At 41.9% G+C, this 25,331-nt stretch overlaps 1 protein-coding gene across 14 annotated transcripts in view; it reads right to left on the bottom strand.

Annotated features, from left to right (window-relative positions):
- EZH2 (enhancer of zeste 2 polycomb repressive complex 2 subunit) overlaps positions 1-21,872 on the bottom strand; it is a 76,168-nt gene extending 54,296 nt beyond the window's left edge. For 7 of the 14 annotated variants that reach the window (XM_055115498.2, XM_055115499.1, XM_057302779.2 and 4 more), the window contains exon 1: positions 21,711-21,847. The gene's annotated coding sequence lies outside the window, so the exon portion shown is untranslated. Of the gene's footprint in view, positions 1-20,751; positions 21,095-21,600; positions 21,687-21,710 lie in introns of those variants that run through there. The other 7 variants (XM_055115496.2, XM_034965165.3, XM_034965166.3 and 4 more) reach the window with 6 other exon arrangements.
- Between the last annotated feature and the right edge of the window lie 3,459 nt (positions 21,873-25,331).

Here is a 25,331-nt window from a genome sequence, read left to right on the forward strand (position 1 = left end):
TGTTAAACCCATTAATCTCATCAGAAAGTCTTTAAGTACTGGGAAGCTGTCATGCTCACAGTAACAGACAAAAGTTTTCCAAAAATTTTAATTTTTGCTTGAAAGCCCAAATGTTCTCTCTGCCAACAAATATGGTCAGTTGTTTTCCTTGAAGTGACAGTCTCACTTCATTGATTTAAAAAAATGTCTGCCAAATACCTAAGTCTGAATAATCATGGTTTGTCAGACCCTCTTTTAAGTAAAAATGAAATTTCCATGAAAAAAGTGGCTAGTGGAGCTCACAACTTAATCACGTAAGTGCTTTTGCTCAAAACCCAACATACCTCAATGTGCGGCAGAAGCACTTTACACACATTCCCATCTTGTTGCACAGAATGTTACAATTGCATGCACGCAAGGATCAAGATTTAATAAAATTAATCATTTTTAGTACTTAATCAAGGACATTCTCAAACAAAACTGGCTTTTTTAACTGCAAGTGCTAAGGTGCCAACAGTGTTTATTCATTGCTTTTGCACCATGGGTACAAATGTCCAACACGGTTTTTTTGTTTTTGTTTTTAAAAAAAAAAAAAAGCAAGGAACAACTCAGTATTATTATAAAAATAGCTTCCGGGAGGTTGAGACACAAGAATCACTTGAACCTGGGAGGCAGAGGTTGCAGTGGGCCAAGATGTCGCCACTGCACTCCAGCCTGGATGACAGAGTGAGACCCTGTCTCAAAAAAAAAAAAAAGAAAGAAAGAAAGAAAAAATAGTTTTGATCCCATAATCTCAGGCCACACTTTGAGAACTGCTCCCCTTAAATATATCCAGACATCATATGAATCCGAAGTCATAATACCCTGCCTTTTCTTGACTCACACAGAACCTAGAACAGACAATATATTCAAATTATATATTTCTAAAATTTATAATGAAACATAGAAATCACCACTCTTGCAACTAGAAAAAGGCAAACAAGAGTATATGTGAAGAATATTTAATGAAGGGTACTTTATTATACCTGTCAAACTACAGAATTTAAATGAAATAATCTGTCATATGTCAGTGCCAAATTAAGAGACTAATATCTACTAAAATTCGTTTAAACAAATTGCCTCTGTTTTCACTTATCTTCTCCTTCACCACTGTAAGATATCATCAGTAGTTACAGTCACCCTTCTGATCCTCCTGCAACCCTAAGACAACGCCATCCTACCAACCATCTCCCTAAATACTCACACCTCACCCTACCACCATAAAAGATAAAATAAAAATCTTCACCCAGGGACCTTTTTGCTTCCTTAAATGACTCTATTGTTTTTTCAAAAAAAGAAAAAAGAATGACAAAAACACACAAGCTCATTACTGTGAGGGACTCAAATAGTCCACTCAACTGACCTGCAAAGTGCTAGAAGAAACTTCTGTTGAAGGACTTGGGGAAAGGCAGGAACAAAGAGGTATTATCAAGCAGTCAATAATAATTTACTGAGCATTCCAAAAGTGTTAAATCCTGTGAGAGATCTATCGAAATGTGGAAAATACAACAGGTTTTAGTGCCTTCACTACAGTGGATTACATGTACATGAAACTACAGATGAGAAAGCATAATGAACAGCATTCGCCTTCAAGAAGTCTCATGATAGGGGAAAATAACAGAAAAAAGTAAAGAACATATTTGTAGTCCTGGTTTCTGTAGTGCTAAAAAGTTCAGAGGCAAAGGAAAGTTATACTAATTTAGCAATCTTAGCTGAATGATAGAAAACATTAACTTGACCGCTGCAGCAAAAGTGAGTAGATTCTGCAGTGATATATTTTCCACAACAGTAAGATCACTTTCCTCCTTCCAGCAAGACAGTAAACTATTGATTTCAAACTGAAGTCCATAGACCAGCATTCTGGTGTTTATCTGAGAGTACTGCTTAGAAAAGAAATGGCCATATAAATTTCAACCAACTGAAGAACTGAACTATTTTAAGTGTTTTAAAGAATTTGCTTGAACAACAGATAAAACAGACTCACTAACTGAATTGACATCTAAAGGTTAAAGTTTTCAGCTGGGGGCCATGGCTCACACCTGTAATCCCAGCACTTTGGGAGGCTAAGGCAGGCAGATTGCCTGAGTCCAGGAGTTTGAGACCAGCCTGGGCAATATGGTGAAACCCTGTCTCTACTAAAAATACAAATTAGCCAGGCGTGATGGCATGTGCCTATAGTCCAAGATACTCTGGAGGCTGAGGTGGGAGAACCAATCACCTGAGCCCAGGAGGCCAAGGCTGCAGTAAGCCAAGATTGTGCCACTGCACTCCAGCCTGGGCAATCACAGTGAGACTGTCTCAAAAAAAAAAAAAAGAAAAAAAGAAAAAAAAAGTTTAAGTTTTTCTTGAAAACTATACTAAATCGATTTTATAAGTTAAATCTTCTCATTTCATCGAGTATATACTCAGTTTACAGAAACACTGTTGGAAGGAAAACGGAAAAAAAATAGGTATCAGAGGCTGGGGCCAAGTGGCTCACGCCTGTAATCCTAGCACTTTGGGAGGCCAAGGCGGGCGAATCACCTGAGGTCAGGAGTTGGAGATCGGCCTGGCCAACACGGTAAAACCCCGTCTCTACTAAAAATACAAAAATTAGCCGGGTATGGTGGCAGGTGCCTGTGATCTCAGCTATTTGGGAGTCTGAGGCAGGAGAATCGCTTGAACCTAGGAGGCAGAGGATGCAGTAAGCTGAGATCGCGCCACTGCTCTTCAGCCTGGGTGACAGAGCGAGACTTGTCTCAAAAAAAAAAAAAAAAAAAAGTACCAGAAACTAAAGCTATGATACAAAATTCATTATAATTCAAAGATGAGACATGAGATACCTGTTATTTCAACACTTCACTGAATAAAAGCAAACAAAATGAAGGGGTAAGTCAATCTGATACCAGGTGTTCTTTTTGCTAAGAAGTCTATTTTAAATCTTATACCACACATAAGCCAACATCTAATTTAACTTACACAAATCTAACATACATTGAGCAAAAATGTCAGAGAAAGCTCAATTTTGGTAGTAAATACAAGGGTTCTACCCACCATTCCAGACACTAAGCGTTTGCCTAAGTGAGCACGAGACAGGCGACATGAATCTGCTGTTCCCATAACCTGCTGGCCAAGTCTCTCAGACTGAGGATATTTAGCCACTCAGGAGTGATTCTAATAGGATTGCCCTTAAGTACAAACCAACAACTCTGTGCTCAACAGAAGAGCAATGATCTGTTCTCATTCTAGAGGAAAAATGGGCTGGTCTTGAACCTAAAAAGAAGGTACTGGTTTGTGGTAAGGCATCTTCCCACAAACTCTGCATGGGTAACTTTGCCTACATGCTATTTTGCCTTGTACACTAACTTTATATCCTAATCCCCAAATAAGATGCAATTCCTTCTATATTCTGAAGACAGAATCATAAAATGGACAAGGTGGTTCAAACTACTAATCCCAAAGCATTTACAGAACCTCTCATAATTTCCAGGCAACCTAAACCAAGTAACCATTATCTAGTAATTTCAATTTTTGAGTTCTGTATATGCCACAGCCAGTTCTTTCAAGGAAGTACCAATGTCTGCAAAGTGCCATTTCTTTATTCTATGGCTATCAACAGAACCCCTCACTGAAGCAGACTCTTCAGAAACTCCTCTGGCTTATGTCGGCCCCACAGTTCATGATCTTGCTAAGAACAGTAGTAGTTTAGGGAAAGATAGAGGTAAACGAGGTACGGCAGTTATGAGCAGTAAGTCTTTCCATGATTTTCCTATACTTAAAATTTATCACAAATATAAACACACTGCCGGGGTACTACAAAATTTCAAACCCTTCAAGTACTATTTACTTAATAATTGATGAGACTTGTCAGTATCTGTGCTATGGTCTGAAGGTGTCCCTCAAAAACTCAGGTGTTGTCCATGTAACAGTATTAAGAGGTGGGGCCTTTCAGAGGTGATTAGACCATGACGGTTCCTGCCTTGTGAATGCCCTTATACAAGAGTCTGACTGAGGGAGTTGTTCCCAGCTTGCCCCTTCTATCTTTTGCCATATGAGGACACAGTAAGAAAGCCTTCATGAGATGCAGGCACCTTGATCTTAAACTTCCCAGCCCCCAAAACTGTGAAATATATATACACATATATACATATATATAAATGTATATACATATATACGTATATACATATATACGTATATACATATATACATATATGCATATATTGTATACACTATATATTATATATAATATATATGTATATACGTATATATAAATATACGCATATACGTATATGCATATATATGTACATATATGCATATATATACACATATATGCATATATATATATTTATTCCTTTTGTGAGGGTCTCATTCTGTTGCCTGGGCTAGAGGGCAGTGGCATAATTCTGTCTCACTGCAACCTCCACCTCCTGGGTTCAAGTGATTCTCCCACCTCAGCCTTCCAAGTAGCTGAGACTACAGGTGCACATCAACGCACCCAGGTAATTTTTATTTTTTGGTAGAGAGGGGGTTTCACCATGTTGGCCAGGCTGGTCTCGAACTCCTAACCTCAAGTGATCCACCCACCTCAGCCTCCCAAAGTGCTGGGATTACAGACGTGAGCCACTGTGCCTGGCCAACTTCTATTCTTTATAAATTACCCAGTCTTGGCCAGGCGTGGTGGCTCACGCCTGTAATCCCAGCACTTTGGGAAGCCGAGGCAGGCAGATAACCTGAGGGCAGGAGTTCAACACCAGCCTGGCCAACATGGTGAAACCCTGTCTCTACTAAAAATACAAAATTAGCTAGGCATGGTGGTAGGCAACTGTAATCCCAGCTACTCGGGAGGCTGAGGCAGGAGAATCACTTGAACCCAGGAGGCGGAGGTTGCAGTGGGCCGAGATCGCACCATTGTAGTCCAGCCTGGGCAAAAAGAGCAAAACTCCCATCTCAAAAATAAATAAATAAATAATTTTTAAAATTACCCAGTCTCAGGTATTCTGTTATACCAGCACAAAACAGATGAAGACAATTTGTTTTACCGAAAGTTACCATCTGTTGATTACTATAACATTACTTATCAAAAGCCCAGAGAAACTGGTTTTCTGAGTCTCCACTGACCTATGGAAATGATACAAAGACATGACCAAGCACAGGGAAACCCATTATATAATTCCTACAGTTACCTTCCTGCTATTTCCAGATTAATACCAAGGCTTTTAGGGGAGGAAAAAGCATTTTACCCCATGTATCGTCCTCTTATGTAAATTTCTGCAGCCAGCTTGAATTTCTCCCCAGAAAGTGAGATTTTCTTTTCTACCACATGGCAGGCTGCAAATTTTCTGAACTTTTATGTTCTGCTTCCCTTTTAAATTTAAGTTCCAGTTTCAGGTCATTTATTTGCTTATGCAAATGAGCACAGGCTTTTAGAAGCAGCCAGGCCACTTCTTGAACACGTTGCTGCTTTTAGAAATTTCTTCCGCCAGATACCCTAAACATCTCAAGTTTAAAGTTCAACAGATCCCTAGAACAGGAGCACAATGCTGCCAGTCTCTTTGCTAACACATAGCAAGAGTGACTTTTACTCCAGTTCCCCAATAAGTTCCTCATCTTCATCTGAGACTTCATCAGCCTAGCCATCTCTGTCCATATCACTATCAGCATTTTGGTCAAAACCATTCAACAAGTCTCTAGGAAGTTCCAAACATTCCCTTATCTTCCTGTCTTGTTCTGAGCCCTCCAAACTGTACCAACCTGTGCCCATTACCCAGTCCAAAAGCTGCATCCACATTTTCAGGTATCTTTATTGCGATGCCCCACTTCTCTGGTACGTATTTTCTGTATTAGTCCATTCTCACATTGCTATAAAGAGCTGAGGGTGGGTAATTTATAAAGAAAAGAGGTTTAATTTGCTTACAGTTCAGCAGGCTATACAGGAAGCATGTTTGGGGAAGCCTCAGGAAACTTATAATCACAGTGGAAAGCAAAGGAGAAGCCAGCACATTATACGTGGCTGATGCAGGGGGAAGAGAGAGCAAAGTGGGAGGTGCTACATAATTTTAAACAACCAGATCTCAAGAGAACTCACTGTCACGAGAACTCACTGTCAGGAGAACAGCAAGGGAAAAGTCTGCCCCCATGATTCAATCACTTCCCACCAGACCCCTCCTCCAACTTTGGGGATTACAATTTGACACGTGATTTGGGTGGGGCCACAGAGCCAAACTATATCACCCTAGAACTTCCATATGGGAAAAGAAGAAAATGAGAGGGCCAGGATGAGTGGCTGACATTAAGAATCTATAGCCTCTAGGATAGAAAAACATGACTTTTTTTTTGGTAGTCTAGATTTAAAAGTTGGTATTTCCATTAGTACAGAATGTCTCTTTCTAGAGAATAAGAGAATATCTCATTCTTTATTTGAATAGCCCTAATGGGTAAAAGACTAAGGCACCCAATAAGAAATTTGAAGAAATTTTCTTTTCTAGAAAATGTGTATAGTACAGCTGGCCAGTTACATGCTATTTGTAAATAACAAGTCATACTAGACAAATGGTAAAAAACAATTATTTCTTTAACTGCAAAGGTAAATTCTATAAGAAAAATTGGGTAAATTTGAACTTGCCAATTTAGATTTGATTGTTTATAAAGGTAATTTATTCAGATACATCATAGTCCATTATAGCAAAAGCTTTTAGGTGCTATTATGCCCATAATGCAGAGACACAAGCAAGATAATAGGCTTATAATCAGCATTAGATGTTTTATGAATTGACTAACTTGATAAGAATTTGGGAAAGATGCATATAACCACTGGATTAAATGCCAGCTAGGGAGAATCTTACCATCACCTGTGATGGTAATCAAACTCTCCAAAGAAATAGTTTGACCTCGGTAACAGAAACCAAGTGCTTAGAATCCTAGTATTTGCACTAAAAAGGACCCTATAGGCAGCAATAGCCTTTTTTTTTTTTTTTTGGAGACACAGTCTCACTCTGTCACACAGGCTGGAGTGCAGGGGTGCAAACACGGCTCACTGCAGTCTCTACCTTCTGGGCTCAAGCGACCCTCTCACCTCACTCTCCCATGCAGCTGGGACTACAGGCAAATGCCACCACATGTGGCTAATTTTTTGTAGAAATGGGGCCTCACTTTGTTGTCCAGGCTGGTCTTGAACTCCTGGGCTCAAGCAATCCTCCCACCTCAGCCGCTCAAAGTGCTGGGATTACTGGCGTGAGCCAATGCACTTGGCCATAAAAGCCTATTCTTCAAGGGCCCACTACCTGAGGGAACCTAGGCAAGTTATTTACTAATTACTTCATCTGCAAAATGAAGACATCCTCTCTGCAGGCACATACATGGTAGATACTCAGTAAACACAAGTTGTTCCATTATTTGTTCATCTCATTCATGTTACCATGAAGAGGAGAGATCCACAAAAGCTACGTGCCAAGGAAATACAACTAGTATAATGGCAGAGCCTCGCCCAGAGCCTACCACTCTTTGTACAACATCAAGCTACTGGTGGGATGTAGCCCTCCAAAATATCTTCTTGGTCTGGCATGATGGCTCATGCCTGTAATCCCTGCACTCTGGGAGGCCAAGGTGAAAGGGTCACTTGAGCCCACGAGTTTGAGACCAGCCTGGGCAATGTGAGACCCTGTCTCTATTTTTCAAAAAGAATCTTCATAGCATAACTTGAGTTCTCTATTTCAGGCAAATATTCTCCGAAGAGGCAAAATTACTTAAGGAATTAAGTGGGGCAATTCAACACTTTCTTCCTCTATGCCAGTTCAAGCAACACTTCTGCCATCTACAGGGCCTGCTCAATTACTCTAGAAAAGTATTTCCCAACCTTTTCTGATCCATAAATAATTTTCAAAGTAGCCCAAAATGGGGTTTACAAATAAATTTGCCAATTTTGCTTGCATTATTAATTAATTTTAATATAACACGTTTTAGATCAGAATTTTATGAATAAGGATTGCACAGTTTTTTCCTATCATCAGCATACTGTTTAATAAGTATAAAGTTCTGGCCCAATGCAGTGGCTCATGCCTGTAATCCCAGCACCTGGGGACTCCAAGGTGGGAGATCACTTGAGCCTAGGAGTTCTAGACCAGCCGGGGCAACATGGCGAAACCCCATCTCTACAAAAAATACAAAAATTAGCTAGGGGTGGTGGTGCATACCTGTAATCCCAGATACCTGAGAGGCTGAGGTGGAGGATCACTTGAGCCCAGGAGGTCAAGGCTGCAGTGAGCCATCATCGTGCCACTGCACCTAGGTGACAGAGTGGGACTCTGTCTCAAAAAAAAAAAAAAAAGTATAAAGTTCATCTTATTAGCAGCCAGGCCAACATGGTGAAACCCCGACTCTATAAAAATGCAAAAATTAGCCAGGTGTGGTGGTGCATACCTGTAATACCAACTACTCGGGAGGCTGAGGCAGGAGAATCACTTGAACCCAGGAGGCAGAGGCTGCAGTAAGCCAAGATTGCGCCACTGCATTCCAGCCTGGATGACAAAGCGAGACCTTGTCTCAAAAGAAAAAAAAAAAGGTTCACCTTATTAGAACCTTTTATAATAGTCATAAGGACAAATTCTCCTTTTCCCATTTAACAAATGATGCATGGTATTGAGTTTTACATAATTAAAATGCATGATTTTCAATAAATTCAAAAGTAAAATATTTGGGGTGAATAAACATGAAGGATACTCAACATTGTTAATGCAAATCAAAACCACAATGAGATAGCACCTCACACCCATTATGTTGGCCACTACCAAAAGAAACAGAAAATAACAAGTGTTGGCAAGGATGCAGAGACATCGAAACCTTTGTGCACTGTGGGTAGGACTGTAAATATCGTGCAGCCATTATGGAAAACAGTACTGAGGTTACTCAAAACATTAAAATAGAACTACCATATGATCCAGCAACCACAATTCTGGATATACAGTCATCCCACAGCATATGCAGAAGAGTGGTTCCAAAAAATAAAAGACGAATAATTAAAAAAAAAAAAAAAAGAAGAGGAAGAATAAGACTGGTTCCAGAACCACCTGTATACATCCAAATTCACTCATACTCAAACCCCCAAATCTGACCTATGGAACCTGCATATACAAAAAGCCCACCCACCCTATACACAAGTTTCACATCCCACAAATAGTGTATTTTCTTTCTTTCTTTTTTTTTTTTTTGAGCAGGGTCTTGTTCTGTTGCCCTGGCTGGAGTGCAATGGCATGAATAACAGCTCACTGCAGCCTCGACCTCCCAGGCTCAAGCAATCCTCCTGTCTCAGCCTCCTAAGTAGCTGAAACTACAGGCGCATGCCACCACACCTAGCTAACTTTTTTATTTTTTGTAGAGATGAGGTCTCACTATGTTGTCCAGGCTGGTCTCAAACTCCTGGCCTCAAATGATCCTCCCACCCCAGCCTCCCAAGTGCTGGGATTACAGGCATCAGCCACCACGCCCAGCCGAATAGTATATTTTCTATCTATGGCTGGTTGAAAAAAATCCACTTATAGATGGATCCACATAGTTCAAAGCTGTGTTGTTCAATGGGTAACCATATATCCAAAAGAATTCAAAGCAGGATCTCAAAGAGATATTTGTATACCAACATTTACTGCATATTACTCCTGGCTAACCATGAATAGTGAATCACCAAATCACCAAGCAACCCAAATGTCCACCAATAGATAAATGGACTTTAAAATGCAGTCTATACATACAACGAAATAGTATACAGCCTTTACGGAAAAGAAAAAAATTCTGTCACATGCTGCAACATGGAAGAACCTCAATGACATTATGCTAAGCAAAATAAGCTAATCACAAAGGGGCAAATACTGTTTAATCTCATGCATGTAAGTATCTAAAACAGTCAAAAATCATAGAAACAGAAAGTAGAAAGGTGGCTGCCAAGAATTTGGGGGGAGGGAGAAGTGGGAATTAGTGCTCAATGGGTACAGAATTTCAGTTCTGCAAGACAAAAAAGTTCTAGAGATCTGTTGTGCAACAATGTGAATGTATTTAACACTACTGAACTGTACATTTTTAAATGGTAAACATGATTAATTTACTATGGGCTTTTTACAATTTTTAAAAAAAGTAAAATGTTTGATTTAGAAACTACATGTATATTAGGTACAAGTTAGGTTCTCAACAAATAGTAATTAGTTCTATTATGTGCAAGCATATGGTAGGAACTCATGTATCTACAAACAGAATATATGAAATTTCACTATAGGCTATGACATCAAAAAATACAAAAGCTGCTTTAATTATGATTGAAATTCTTCCACTGTTTAAAAATAATTAACTGTCTATTTTCTTAGATTTTTGTGATTTGTTAAAGCATTTCTCCGGTCTAGTCTTTAGTATCAAAAACTAAGAGACTAAAATAGATAAAGCAGTCATGACATACTGTCTTTTTGATACCTTTTTTTTTTTAAACTTCCTGAAGACATCTTGATATACTATGTATGAATTTAGCCCATATAAATGCAGCTGAGGGATAAAGATCACTGGGATCTGATTCAAGCCTATAATCCCAGCTTTGGGAGGACAAGGTGGCAGGCCACCCTGGGCAACATATAAGACCCCAACTCTACAAAAAATAAAAAATGTAAAAAATTAGCCAGACATCGTGTCTCACGTCTATAGTCCTAGCTACTTGGGAGGCTGAGATGGGAAGATCCCCTGAACCCAGGAGTCTGAGGATGCAGTGAGCTATGATCACGCCACTATACTCCAGCCTGGGCAATAGAGTGAAACTGTGTACAAAAAAAAAAAAGAAAAAAGAAAAAAAGAGGCCGGGCATGGTGGCTCATGCCTGTAATCCTAGCACTTTGCGAGGCCAAGGCAGGCAGATCACCTGAGGTCAGGAGTTCGAGACCAGTCTGGCCAACATAGTGAAACCCCATCTCTACTAAAAATACAAAAACTAGCCGGGCGTAGTGGCGTGTGCCTGTAATCCCAGCTACCTGGGAGGCTGAGGCAGGAGAATCACTGGAACCTGGGAGGCAGAGACTGCAGTGAGCCAAGATCGTGCCACTGCACTCCAGCCTGGGTGACAGAGTGAGACTCTGTCTCAAAAAAAAAAAAAAAAAAAAAGAAAGATCATTGTAAGATCAGTTTGCAGAATCATTTCATGCTCTTTATTTTAATTTTTTTTTTTTTTTGCCTCAGAGTTTCTCAAGCTTTCTGACTTTGATCAACAGTCTACCAAGGATATACTTTAAAATTTTATAGTAATCAATATCATAACAGCAGCTAACAGTACACTGGGTGAGGATGGTACTTAAATAATTATTTATTGAGTTGCTTACAGAAGAGAGGTCTCCCAAGTCCCAAATCAACTTCACAAATATTTTATTAGTACTTACAATATACAAAAACCTTTTTCTAAGCTCTGCCCTACAGATTAATAAAAAGGAGCTTAAAATGAAGGGAAGGAGAGAGAAAAAGACAAAAGATTAATACACATGTTATGGTACTTCTAAGCAGGAAAGAAGCTGCTTAACTTGGTTGGGATGGGAGAGGGGTGGTTTCAAGCCAGAAGCTGAACAGCATGTTGAGATGCTAAAATAAGGAAGATATTCCAGAAAGAGGACAGGCACAGAATCTCCACGTGAAATTTCCTGTAGACTAGTAAGAAAACAAAGTGAGATCAACAGGAGAAAGATATAAGAAGAAAACTACCAGAGCCAGGAACAGCGGCTCATGCCTGTAATCCCAGCACTTTGGGAGGCCAAGATGGGAAGATCGCTTGAGCTCAGGAGTCTTGAGACCAACCTGGGCAACATGGTGAAACTCTGTCTCTAACAAAAATATAAAAAATTAGCTGGGCATGGTGGCATGTGCCTGTGGTCCCAGCTACTCAGGAGACTGATGTGGGAGGATTGTTTCAGCCCAGGAGGTGGAGGTTGCAGTAAGCCAAGATTGTGCCACTGAAATCCAGGCTGGGTGACAGAGCAAAACCCCGTCTCAAATAAAAAAGCAAAGAAAACTATCAGAGATAATACTAATTCAGAGAGTTTGGGCTGTTCTACAGACTACCTGGAATGCTACCTTCAGGAATTTCTTAACTTGAATCCACAGCCATGAGAAGATTGAGGTGGACAATGCCACGATCACCTACAGTGGTGGTAAACAACACCCAATGGAGGTCCAACAGCTTGCTTTATATATTTTTTTCTTTGTTAAACGGGAAAAGGAAAAGTTATGTATTACTTGAATATTGAAGAAAAACTAAAAATTTATTGTGGGGGCAATTCAGGTGTTGAGCAAAAAAACTGGTACTTTACAAAAATAAAATAGTGTACAGAAACCAAGTATATATAATCTGAAAAGCCATCCATTTCTATAATAAAAAAATTTACGGGAGGCTTAGTCAGGAGAACAGCGTGAACCCAGGAGGCAGAGCTTGCAGTGAGCCGAGATCGCGCCACCGCACTCCAGCCTGGGGGACAGAGCAAGACTCCGTCTCAAAAAAAAAAAAAAAAAAAAAAATTTTACTTGATTGTCAAAGTAGGGAAACTAAGTTTGGCAATCATCATTTCTACATACCCCATTCTAAGATCAAGGTCACTTTTTACTTTTAATATTCTCATTTATCCTTTGAAGAAAAAATTTAAGGCTTAACTCACTAATAAATGAAAAGGTTTGAATTATGCAAAATGAAGAGAACTACTAAATACAATCATTTTCAAAACTAGTTTAATTCAAAAAAAATTATCATGCCATACACCTAACAGTATATGAATAATATCCTTTTAGTTTACAAGTTTCTGCAAATGCATAACATTTTGTTACACTAATTAAATGACTCGTGAATTAAGGACAATTTGTTTCACATAATTTATCTGATTATGCTTCCCATATTAAAGTTTTAACTTGATCTTTATAGTATTAAAAATACACAAAATCAAACAAAAATGAACAATAAAATATTTGCAACACAATCTGACAGATAATGTGACTATGTACCCAGAACATATAAAGACCTCTTACCACTCAACCAGACAAACAATCCAATTTTTTAAAGGGACAAAAGGCTTGAACCAAAAAAAGTACACAAATGGCCAATAAGCATATGAAAAGACATTCCAACATCATTGATCATCTGAGAAACACAAACCCACAATGAGATACTTAATACTCATTTGATGGCCAAAATTTAAAAGACTGGCAACACGAAGTGTCAATGAAAATGTGAAGAAACTGTAACTCCTGCACAGTTACAACTGTAACTTTCAATTTAAAATGGTACAACTATTTTGGAAAAGAGTTTAACGGTTTCTTACAAAGTAAAATCAATATTTACCACTAAAACATGTCCAGGAAGACATACAAATGGTGATAGCAGCTTTATCAACAGCTGACAACAGTCCTATGTGTCCATCCATGGGTAAATGAATTTAAAAACTGTAGCATATGCGTACAATGGAATATTAATTCAGAGAGTTTACTACAAGTCAGGTGCCGTGGCTCATGCCTGTAATCCCAACACTTTGGGAGGCCAAGGCAGAATCATTTGAGCCCAGGAGTTGGAAACCATCCTGGGCGACACAGGAAAACCCCATCTCTACAAAAAAATATTAATAATAAATGTTAGCTGGGCATGGTGGTACATGCCTGTGGTCCTAGCTACTTGGGAGGCTGAGGTGAGAGGTTCGATTGAGCCCAGGAGGTCAAGGTTGCAGTGAGCTGAGATCTCGCCTAAAACTACAAAAATTAGCTGGGTGTGGTGGCAGACGCCTGTAATCCCAGCTACTCGGGAGACTGAGGCTGAAGAATTGCTTGAACCCAGGAGGCGGAGGTTGCAGTGAGCCGAGATCATGCCATTGCACTCCAGCCTGGGTGACAGAGCAAGACTCCATCTTGGAGGAAAAAAAAAAAAAGTTGAGAGAATGACTGTAAAGGAGGATGAAAGGACTCTGAGATGATGGCAACCATTATAGCTCTTGATCCAGGCAGCGGTGCAGGTGCATACATTTGTCAAAACTCCTCAAATCATACCCTTCAAATGTGTGCTTTTTATTGTATGTAAATTATACTTCAATACAGTTGTTGTTTTAACTGAAAATTAATATAACTTGACAACACCTATTAAAACTAGAAATGTTCATAATCTTGAAAGAGCCAACTCTATAGAAAATTGTCACACAAATGTTCAAAGATACATAAGGATGTTCACTTCTTTTCAGGAGAGAAAGCAATGTCAATCACAACAGATTGGTTTGCTGCATAATGCACATTCATAAACTGGAATACTATGCACCCCCCTTACACCAAAGAGGTACAGCCGGATGGCTTAGAGCAAGGGGCAGCAAACTTTCTCTGTAAAGGGCCACATGGTAAGTATTTTAGGCTTGGCAGGCGGTATCTAGTCTCCCTTATATATTCTTCAGGGAAGTGGGGTGGTATTGTTTTACAACTCTTTTAAAAGTGTTAACATTTCCAGCTCACGGGCCTTACCAAAAATGATCCCTGGCTGGGAGATCAGGACTTTGAAGCTAACGTGCCCAAACTAAAATCCTTCCTCTACCACTAACTAGTTGTTACTTAATCTCTCCATCTCTCGATATTATAGTATCTATATAAAATAATGACTTAGAAGAGTACCAAGCATATAGTGAGCCCTAAAGGAATATCAATTATTTTTTAATAAAACAGATCTTTGTATTGACCTTAAAAAAAAGCCATGTTAGAACCAAATAACTTGGTCCCATTTTTATAAAATGTATGTAAAAATACATATTCATATATGAATATATTTGAAAATTTGGGGAAGAATATACACCAAACCGTTAAAGGTAGCGAATGAGATAGCAGGGATCAATACGTTTTCATTTTATAAATGTCTACATTGTTTCAGTAGTTTAAAGTGAACACATTTAATCAATAGACATTTCTAAATTGAAACAGATAAAACGTGTGGTACCATTTTTGTAACTTACCAGTCCTAAGCACGTAATTTTAACTTGAGAAGTGTTTGGTTCCATTAATGAGAAAGTACATCAACTCTAAAATAATATTGGCACAATAACTGAAAATCATTTATCAAACACTTTTTGCCAGGTACAGTTCTAAGGATTTCACATGTATCAATTCCTTTAATCCTCACAACCACCTTATCAGATGTTATCATTATCCTCACCAATTTACAGATAGGGATGCTAAGACATCAAGAGGATAACACCCCAGACACAAATTGGTAGCTCAGGGACTGGAACCCAAGAAACTGTCTCCAAAGACCACATCCTTAGAACTCTACTCTCCTCCCCTCTCAAATGCATACTATTACCACTCTGGCTGAGAAAGAAATCCTCAAAGTTAACCTTTAGTCTGTCTAGGGTTTCACACTGTACCTTCCATCAAACTACAATTACCTACTTTTAAATGTAACTTTCTGAATGATTCAAATAAACTCATTCTTCTTGGAGCTGACATATCTTTAATCACCCAGAAAGCCAGCAGATAACACAGAACAGATAATATGGAGTAGATAATATGGAGTCAAACAGAACTAAGTTTGGATCCCGAATGCAAATTCCCAGCTGAATAATCCTGGGCAAATTCTTAACTCCTCCCCTGTAGACAGTTTTCTTCAGTTTCCTCATCTGTAAAGGTTTTCGGAGTGTGTTATTAAATTTTGTATTCTGGTAAGATATATAGATATAGAGAGAGATATATATAGATACAGATACATATCGTGTAAAATTTACCATTTTTAACCATTTTTAAGTGTACAATTCTGTGGCATTAAATATATTCAAAATATTGTTCAACCATCACTATTATCCATCTCCAGAATTTTTTCACCATTCCAAACAGAAACTCTGTATTCATTAAACTCCCCATTCACCTCTCCCCTCACAGCCCTGGTAACCTCTATTCTACTTTCTGTCTCCATAGAGTTGCCTCTTCTAACTACCTCATATAAATGAGATCATACAATTTTGTATTTTTGTACAAAAGGTTGTATCTGGCTTATTTCACTCAGCATAATATTCTCCAGGTCCATCCATGTATCAGAATTTCACTCCTTTTATGTCTGAATTATTCTGAAATCTTTTTATTTTTATTTTGAAATTTCACTCCTTTTACATCTTTATTTCACTCCTTTTATGTTTTCATTGGTTTATATACCACATTTTGTTAATTCGCCTGTTGGCAGACACAAGGTGGTTCTTACAAATATTAAAAACAAAAGCTGGGTGCAGTGGGTCACACCTATAATCCCAGCACTTTGGGAGGCTGAGGTAGGTGGATCTCTTGAGTTCAAGAGTTCAAGACCAGCCTGGGCAACATGGCAAAACCCTGTCTCTACAAAAAATACAAAAATTAGCCAGGCGTGGTGGCATGCACTTGTAGTCCCAGCTACTTGGGAGGCTGAGATGGAAGGATCGCTTGAGCCCAGGAGGCAGAGGTTGCAGTGAACTGAGATCATGCATCTGCACTCCAGCCTAGGTGACAACAAGACCCTGTCTCCAAAAAAAAATTTTTAATTTAAAAATGTTTAAAAAGTATCCAGGCCAGGCGTGCACAGTGGCTCACGCCTGTAATCCCAGCACTTTGGGAGGCCGAGGCAGGCGGATCATCTGAGGTCAGGAGTTCGAGACTAGCCTGGCCAACGTGGTGAAACCCCATCTCAACTAAAAATACAAAAATTAGCCAGGTGTGGTGGTGCGTTCCTGTAATCCCAGCTACTCGGGAGGCTGAGGTAGGAGAATCGCTTGAACCCAGGAGGCAGAGGTTGCAGTGAGCCGAGATCACGCCACTGCACTCCAGCCTGGGCAACAAGTGTGAGACTCCATATCAAAAAACAAAAACAACACAGCAGGGTGTGGTGGCTCACGCCTATAATCCCACCACTTTGGGAGGACGAGGCAGGTCAATCACTTGAGGTCAGGAGTTCCAGACCAGCCTGGCCAACACAGTGAAACCCAGTTTCTACTAAAATATAAAAATTATCGGAGGCTGGGCACAGTGACTCACGCCTGTAATCCTAGTACTTTGGGAGGCCAGGGCAGGTGGATCACCTGAGGTCGGGAGTTCGAGACCAGCCTGGCCAACATGGTGAAATCCCATCACTACTAAAAATACAAAAATTAGCCAGGCGTGGTGGTGCATGCCTGTAATCCCAACTACTTGAGAGGCTGAGGCAGGAGAATCATTTGAACCCAGGAGGTAGAGGTTGCAGTGAGCCAAGATGGTGCCACTGCACTCCAGTCTGGGTGACAGAGTGAGACTGCATCTCAAAAAAATAAATAATAAATAATAAATAAATAAATTAGCCAAGCGTGGTGGCGCACGCTTGTAGTCCCAGCTACTCAGGAGGCTGAGGCACAAGAATCACTTTCGAGATTCCGTCTCAAAAAAAAAAAGTATCTGGGTCAAACACAATGGCTCAGCCTGTCATCCCTGTACTTTAAGAGGCCAAGGCAGGAGGATTGCCTGGAGCCAGGAGTTTGAGATCAACGTGGGCAACAAAGCAGGATCCCATCTCTACAAAAAATTAAAAAATTAAATAAGCACGATGGTGTGCACTGGTAATACCAGTTACTCAGGAGGCTGAGACAGGAGGATCCCTTGAGCCCAGGAGTTTAAGGATGCAGTGAGCTATTATCTTGTTCTGTCTTGGTATTGTTAATGGAAAACAAGACCAATTATTAAGAAACTGCTAACCACATAATCTAAACACAAATTTGTCATATTTTTATACCAAGTAGTGGAACAGTGGCAAGATACGGAATGGTGCAACTATCTTAGAAATTTACCAGCTGTAACTTTTGAGGTATCACTAAATTTGCTAATCTGTATTTAAATCATTTTAAAATGACGAAAAGCATCCCAATAAATGATCCAATTACACTGTCACTACATCCTTCAGTTTTAGCTCCAAAACCTACCTCAATTTACTCCAATAAAGAACTCATGAATTATAACAAAACAGCTTTTCAGTTAAAAGATCTACTACCCTCTCTCGCCCTTTCCCTTCCTTATATTTTTGCAAAGAGATCATCAATATCAACATTAAATCAAATTAAGCAAATACTCTTACTAAATATCCAGATGATTCATCAAGTTCTCTCCAGTTGTCCGAGTGTAATAGTTGCATCTAAAGGATATCTAATTTTTAGTACTACAGATTATAACTAGGAAAAACTCGGAACTTGTTCACCTTGACAACTATTTTTCTTTGTAATCATTCCCTATTAAAGAGGGAGAAAAACACATTTCAAAGTTCCTCACATGAATACTAACATATCCTGTTCACTTTGCAAGTTCCTTTGTCAAATTATTTCCCTACATTTTTCATATTTCCTTAATTCATTCAACTATATTTAAAACCCCTATTCTCTAGCAAATACCAACGTAGGTACTAGGTATACAAAGAAAAAAATAAGACAGAGCCTCTACCAGGAGGCACTTTGAGTGTAGGGAAGAGAGGGATGCATAAACAAGTGATTACAATACAATTGAGTCATGCTACAATAAAATATGATAAAACCCTGTGGGAACACAAGAGTGGGAATTCAGGGAAGACCTCCAGAAGGTAAAGTATGTATCATCTGACCATGAACCTTTCTCTGAATTTAATGAATTGCTGCTGTTCACTTATGCTCTCCCCCGAAGATTTCACCTACTCATATAGAATCTATCATGATTTACAGAAAATTTGTCATCTATACTGATATGAAGACTTCAAGGCTAATCCATAAATCATTGCTAATTAACCACAGAATACATTATATTGGAGGATTTGTCCTTGTTGGTTTTTAAAAAGCAGATCAACTTTCTCACAATCACTGCTCATGTAAAGGGTAATACTGAAATAAATTCAGAATCCTTGAGCACACTACCTCAAAAGAAGGAAGGTATCCTGGGAAAATTCCAGTATGACTTGGAGAAATTTGCCTAAAATTTTTAAATGGCCAACATAAAGATATTCACTTAAATGTATTTGTGCAAGGCAAAGCTAGGTATCAAAGTATCAGAACTTTTTCTAACTACACTAGATCAACAAGTGTGTTTTTTTTTAAGTCACTGCTACTTAAACTGACTAAATACATTCTCAATTGTACCAGAAAATAATTTAATATGAATTTTTAAACCAATTCCCCAAAGAGATGTTTTTCAAAATATCTCATGGCAAGTACAAAGAATAGTAATTATCAAATACAGAGAACACTCAAGGGCAAAGTTAGAAATTTTTATCCTAGGCTGGGCGTGGTGGCTCACGTCTGGATCAGCATTTTGGGAGGCGGAGGCGGGTACATCACTTCAGGTCAGGAGTTCGAGACCAGCCTGGCCAACATGGTGAAACCCTGTCTCTGCTAAAAATACAAAAATTAGCCGGGTGTCGTGGTGCGTGCCTGTAGTTCCAGCTACTCGGGAGGCTGAGGCAGGGGAATTCCTTAAACCCGGGAGGCAGAGATTGTAGTGAGCCCAGATCCAGCCACTGCACTCCAGCCTGGACGACAGAGCAAGGATCTGTCTCAAAAAAAAAAAAAAACATACACACACACACACACACACACACGTATCCTAAAATATCCGAATTTCTGCCAAAAATCTGCATAACTACCTTATCTCATAATGGACAAGATTATTAATAGGATTTTTTAAATACAGAATTAATAGTAACTAATATAAACGTTACTTTTTTGTTATAATGTCTCAGCACTTAGACCAGCACCTGGAATGCCTGTACAGTGGTGTCAACACTCTCCAAAATATATGTAATAAACTTATATTGCATTTATTTGTCTCCATTTTTATGAAACCATAAGTTAGCAGATGCACATTAGATCTTTATCATATAGGACAGTGCAACCAGAAGAACGCCTATGTTTTTCTAACTTGTTTTCTTGGAATATATTCACTTTCCACAAAAACGAGAATTTAAGATGCAATGTTCCTGTTTCCGGGAAACCTTAAATATTACATCACCCAACACACCTCCGAAAAGAGAGAACAAGATGCTTTGTATCTATGACTAGAATCCTACCTATTCCTAACTTTAGAGACCATGAATAGAAAATTAAAATATATCTTAAATACTTGTTTTCCTGCAAATAAAATTACAAATAAACAAGTTAGGATTACACACTTGATCAGTATTCCTAAACATGAATTAGTTGCTAATGCTTATGAAGAGTAATAGAAAATAAACTCCAAAACCCCTAAAAGTATAGACTACATTCAACTGTGACAACACTCGTGTTTTTCAAAGGTTTATTAAATGCTGTTTTATGATGACATCAAAACGCCACAAAATTAAACTAATAATAACTTGCTTGAACCCTAAAAAGCAAGCCTTTAAGTAAATAGCAAAGACACATTTTTATTTCCAAATGAATTTAAATGTTACAGATCCTGTGTGATAAAGGAAGTTTAACTGTGGACAGCACACGTTAAATTTCTTAGGCAACAAACATTTCTCCATCCAGTCTTTTCTGAATCACCAAAGCTATTGTTCACAGAAAACGAGACCAATTAATAAGAAACTGCTAACTGTATAATCTAAACACACATTTGTCATAGCCATTCTATTTTGATCACCTACTTCTACCAGCTCATCCTCATTCAACCCGTCGGGATTTGGGGAATAATCTGGCTGAATGACAGTTGATTTCGTTAGCACCTGTCGCCATTCTCAGATGTATCACACAAGTTGGCCAAAACAGCTTGTAATGTTTAAGGATTACGATTCTTTAGAAAGTGGCAACTCACTAGGCGTTCACCAAGTTTTCCAAAAGATCGTGCTTCTCGATTCCTCCCGCTTTCAAAAAGTAACCCTGTGGCACAGATTTTTGGGGGGAACGGAAGGGGATGTACACAATGAAGTGGGAATTCAACAGGACGCCCTCCAGAAACACAATCAATAGAGAGCAGAGCAGCTCGACTCTTCCCTCAAACTTAGCATAAAGCCAGACCAGGCGGCGAGGGCAGCCCGCGACCGCCGGAGCTCAGGGGGATTTCGGGGTGCGTCGTGGGGAAACGTCAGAGGCGAAGCTACTCCGAGTTCCCCGCCGCGAACGTCGTCCCGCGAGCGCCGCGGCCCCAGCCCGGGGTCGGCGCGCCCGGGACCGGGGGCGTGCGCGAGGCGACGGCCGAGCCCTGCCCACCCCGGCAGCGGCCCGCGCCTCCCCACGCCCCTCTCCCGCCCGCCGGCGGGCCCGGGTGTCATGCCCCTTCCCCTCGCGCCGAGCCCTCCGGAGACACAGTCCGTCCTTTGTCTGAGTGCGGACTCGGCGGCTGGGTCCCACCAACTTGTGTCTGTCCCGTCCCACCCGGGCGCTCCCGCCGCGGCCGCGCCACACAAAGGAGACTTGAGGCTCGAGCTGCCACCCTGGACCGGGCACTGGAATGCCCCGACCCCAGCCAGGACAAGCACCGGGAAAGGAGCCCCCCACACGCCCCCCGCCCCGCAGCTCCAGGGGTCTGCGCTGCCTCACTCGCAGGGTCCCGCGGGCCAGCCCGAAGCTCACAGCTCCTTCCGGGGAGGGGGGCTCTCCCCTCACCCTCCGCCCCCCGCACGCCTACAAACGCGGCGCCCCGGTGAGCCCCGATCGGCGATACCCGGGACCGGCACAGCAGTGGCGGGGAGGTCCTGGCGCCGCCGCCGCCGCCGCCGCCCGGTTCGCACTCCCGGAGCCCCGCCGGCCGGGCCGCCCGCAGCGGCGCGTTACCTTCGTCCCGCGCGCCGACTCGCGTTGTTCCCGCGCGTCGCCCCCGCGCGCCGCCGCCGCCGCCGGGGCTCCACTGCCTTCTGAGTCCCACCGGGTGTCGGACGCGACCGGACCGAGCGCCAAACGCGGCAGCCCAATCGCCATCGCTTTTATTTGGCCCCCCCAGCCCAATCAAGCGCCGCCCCGATTGGCGGGACGCGAGGCGGGCGCCCGTCCAATCACAGGGCCCGCCGGGCTCGGAGGCGCCGAGCCAGCCCCACGCAGAGTGCGATCAGGGCTCGTGGGCGGGCGGGCACTGGCAGCGCGTGCGCGCGCGGGCGGCGGCGGGGCTCGCTGTAAGGAACGCCACTGGCCGTGTGGAAGCGCCGCCGCCGTCTCTTTGTTCTTTCGCTGAACACACGGCGCCTCTCAGGAAGGCGGTGTGCAGGCACGCGGGGACCGGGAGACATCGCGGGGGCCCGGAGCCCGCCGCGGACGGGAGGCGGGGAGGATAGGTGGCGGGAACCGGCCGAAGGGCGGGACGACGCGCCGGCGGCTCTTGGCGGGAACCGGCGCCGCAGAGTTCCCGGGCGGGGGAGGGGCGGGGCGGGGGCTGGAAGCCAAGTTTGAACCAGTTCAAAACTCGGGGGTGGTAACGGTTTTAACCGCCGCGCTCGTTTCCCCGCGCGCGGAGCCGAGGCCCAGGCTGGCCGCTCCTAGTGGTGCCCGGGGAGGGGAGGGCGCGGGCCCCGGAGGTCGGCTCTGCTGTGGCGCCGCGTTTGCGGGGAGACGCTCGCCCGGCCCGCGCGCTGCCGCCGGACCCGTTACTTCTTTTTTTTTTTTTTTTCCTCCTGAGACGGAGTTTCGCTCTGGTTGTCCAGGCTGGAGTGCAATGGCGCGATCTCGACTCACCGCAACCTCTGCCTTCCGGGTTCAAGCGATTCTCATGCCTCAGCCTCCCGAGTAGCTGGATTACAGGCATGCGCCACCACGCCCGGCTAATTTTCTACTTTTAGTAGAGACGGGTCTTGGTCAGGCTGGTCTCGAACTCCCGACTTCTGGTGATCCGCCCGCCTCGGCCTCCCAAAGTGCTGGGATTACAGGCGTGAGCCACCGCCGCCGACCCGGGCCCTGTTTGATTATGTCTGCTGCTGCCTTGGCCGTTTTTTCCCCCGCCGCTGGACTTTGGCTGGCCGAGCTTGCAGTGCTTATCGCCCTAGAAACCTGTGAAAGGGCGACATTGCTGCCATTTCAGACCCTTCCACTGTTCGTAGTTCTAAGCACGTGTCAGTGTTAAAAATCTTTTATCAAGATGAGCACTGTTCACTTGCCGCCTCTGCAAAGTGTGAGGATATTTGCAAGGCGCGGTGGCTCACGCCTGTAATCCCAGCACTTTGGGAGGCCGAGGCGGGCGGATCATAAGGTCAGCAGATCGAGACCATCCTGGCTAATAACGGTGAAACCCCGTCTCTACTAAAAATACAAAAAATTAGCCGGGCGTGGTGGCGGGCGCCTGTAGTCCCAGCTACTCGGGAGGCTGAGGCAGGAGAATGGCGTGAACCCGGGAGGCGGAGCTTGCAGTGAGCCCAGATCACGCCACTGCACTCCAGCCTGGGCGACAGAGCGAGACTCCATCTCAAAAAAAAAAAAAAAAAAAAATTGATCTTGGTTATGGGGGGTCAAGCTACCTCAACCCAGAGGAATTAGAGGGATTCTGCTTAGGATACAGTCTCTCCTATTGCTTCATGTGGCAATGCAGTTAAGAGTATTCCGAATTTATTTTTACTAGGATGTATCTGTGGGGTAAAATACCATTGTCATGTAAACTGAGATTCCATATTGAGAGTTCATACTGGAAACTGAAAAAAGGTCACCTATGAACTGTTGGGGTAAAAATCTGAAGAAATATTTTTAATGAATTTAATAACTAGCCAGAATTTTTTTTTTTTTTTTAAGAAACGGAGTCTCACACTGTCGCCCAGGCTGGAGTGCAGTGGCACCATCTCAGCTCACTGCAAGCCCCGCCTCCCGGGTTCACGCCATTCTCCTGCCTCAGCCTCCCGAGTAGCTGGAGACCACAGGTGCCTGCCACCACACCCGACTAATTTTTTGTGTTTTTAGTAGAGACGGGGTTTCACCGTGTTAGCCAGGATGGTCTCGATCTCCTGACTTTGTGATCTGCCCGCCTCGGCCTCCCAAAGTGCTGGGATTACAGGCGTGAGCCACTGCGCTGGGCCAGAATTTTTCATCAGATGATTTAGCCCATAATTTTCCCGCCTTTCCTAAATCAGCATCCCATTCCTCACATATATTCTGAATCACTCCAATGTTGGAAAGTATATATGAAGGGAAGCTAAAAGATAAGGAGAAACAAGCAATCATGTGCCCAGATAAAAGCAAAATTATCTTGTGAATCAGTGATAACACTGCAAAAAGTAAATAGGTTATGCAGCTGAGATGTGACTGTAAAATAACGTAACGAATTATAGCTGCCATTACTTCCAGTCACCAATGCATTCATTCTCCAAGATAAAATGCATCTATCTAGGCCAGCAATTTACAGTTTTTTAAAACCAGCAATTTAAACCTCAGAAATTAACTACTTATCCCTAAGTTGCTTATCAAATTACTGAACTTATCAGTCCTGTAATACTAAATATTAAAACAAGGCATTTTTTAAGAGGAAGATCAACGAAATTAGAGACTACCATAAAGCAAATCAAAGCAGTATATAACTCTGCAACATGGTGTGAAATGTCATGTAAATTGCTAGACGTTTAGAATCAAGGAATGGATGGATCAAGATATTCCAGGCCAGACTTAGTGGTTCACACCTGTAACCCCAGTACTTTCAGAAGTCGAGGTGGGAAGCTCCGAGACCAGCCTGGGCAACATAGCAAGACCCTATCTCTACAAGAAATTTAAAAAATAACTGAGTGTGGTGGCACAGAAGTACCTATGGTCCCACCTGCCCCTGAGGCTGAGGTGAGGGGACTGCTTGAGCTCAGGATCCCAAGGTTACCGTGAGCTATGATCGCATCACTGCGCTCCAGCCTGAGCAACAGAGTGAGACCCTATCTCTTAAAAAAAAAAAAAAAGTGATTGGACAAAATATAATTATTGGCACCAAGTGAATGTTAGGAAAAAAAAGAAACACGTACAAAGAACTTTATAGAGCAACCATTACCACTGGGAAGAGTGTGTAGGTTGGACTCTAACCATTAAAGAGCTAGGTGGGATGATACTGAATATATATAACAGACATTTAATATAAATAAGATATGAAGGCTAGGGTGAAAAGGGATGCCAGTGGATCACAGTATTTTCTTGATTCAATGATGACATTGTCCATTTAAGCAAGGTAGTTTAGGCCACAGTAATGGCAGAAAAAGGGGATAATTTGAAAATATTCCAGAAGGACTTCATTGTATGTGGGGTTCATGATGTCTCGCGACTCATTTCTGTATATGACAAATACAGCAAAGTTAGGAGGGGGAAGAAGTATTTTGCTTTTGCTACCAAAAGAAAAACTGTCTGAAGATGTCTAACCCAGGAAAGCAAGAAAATATACAGGCCTATTTAACAGACCTCTATGACTATTTCAATGGGAAAAAAAATTTTTAATGTGTATAATGAATAGTA

Source organism: Pan paniscus, chromosome 6 (genome assembly GCF_029289425.2).
Source record: "Pan paniscus chromosome 6, NHGRI_mPanPan1-v2.0_pri, whole genome shotgun sequence".
Lineage (NCBI taxonomy): Eukaryota > Metazoa > Chordata > Mammalia > Primates > Hominidae > Pan > Pan paniscus.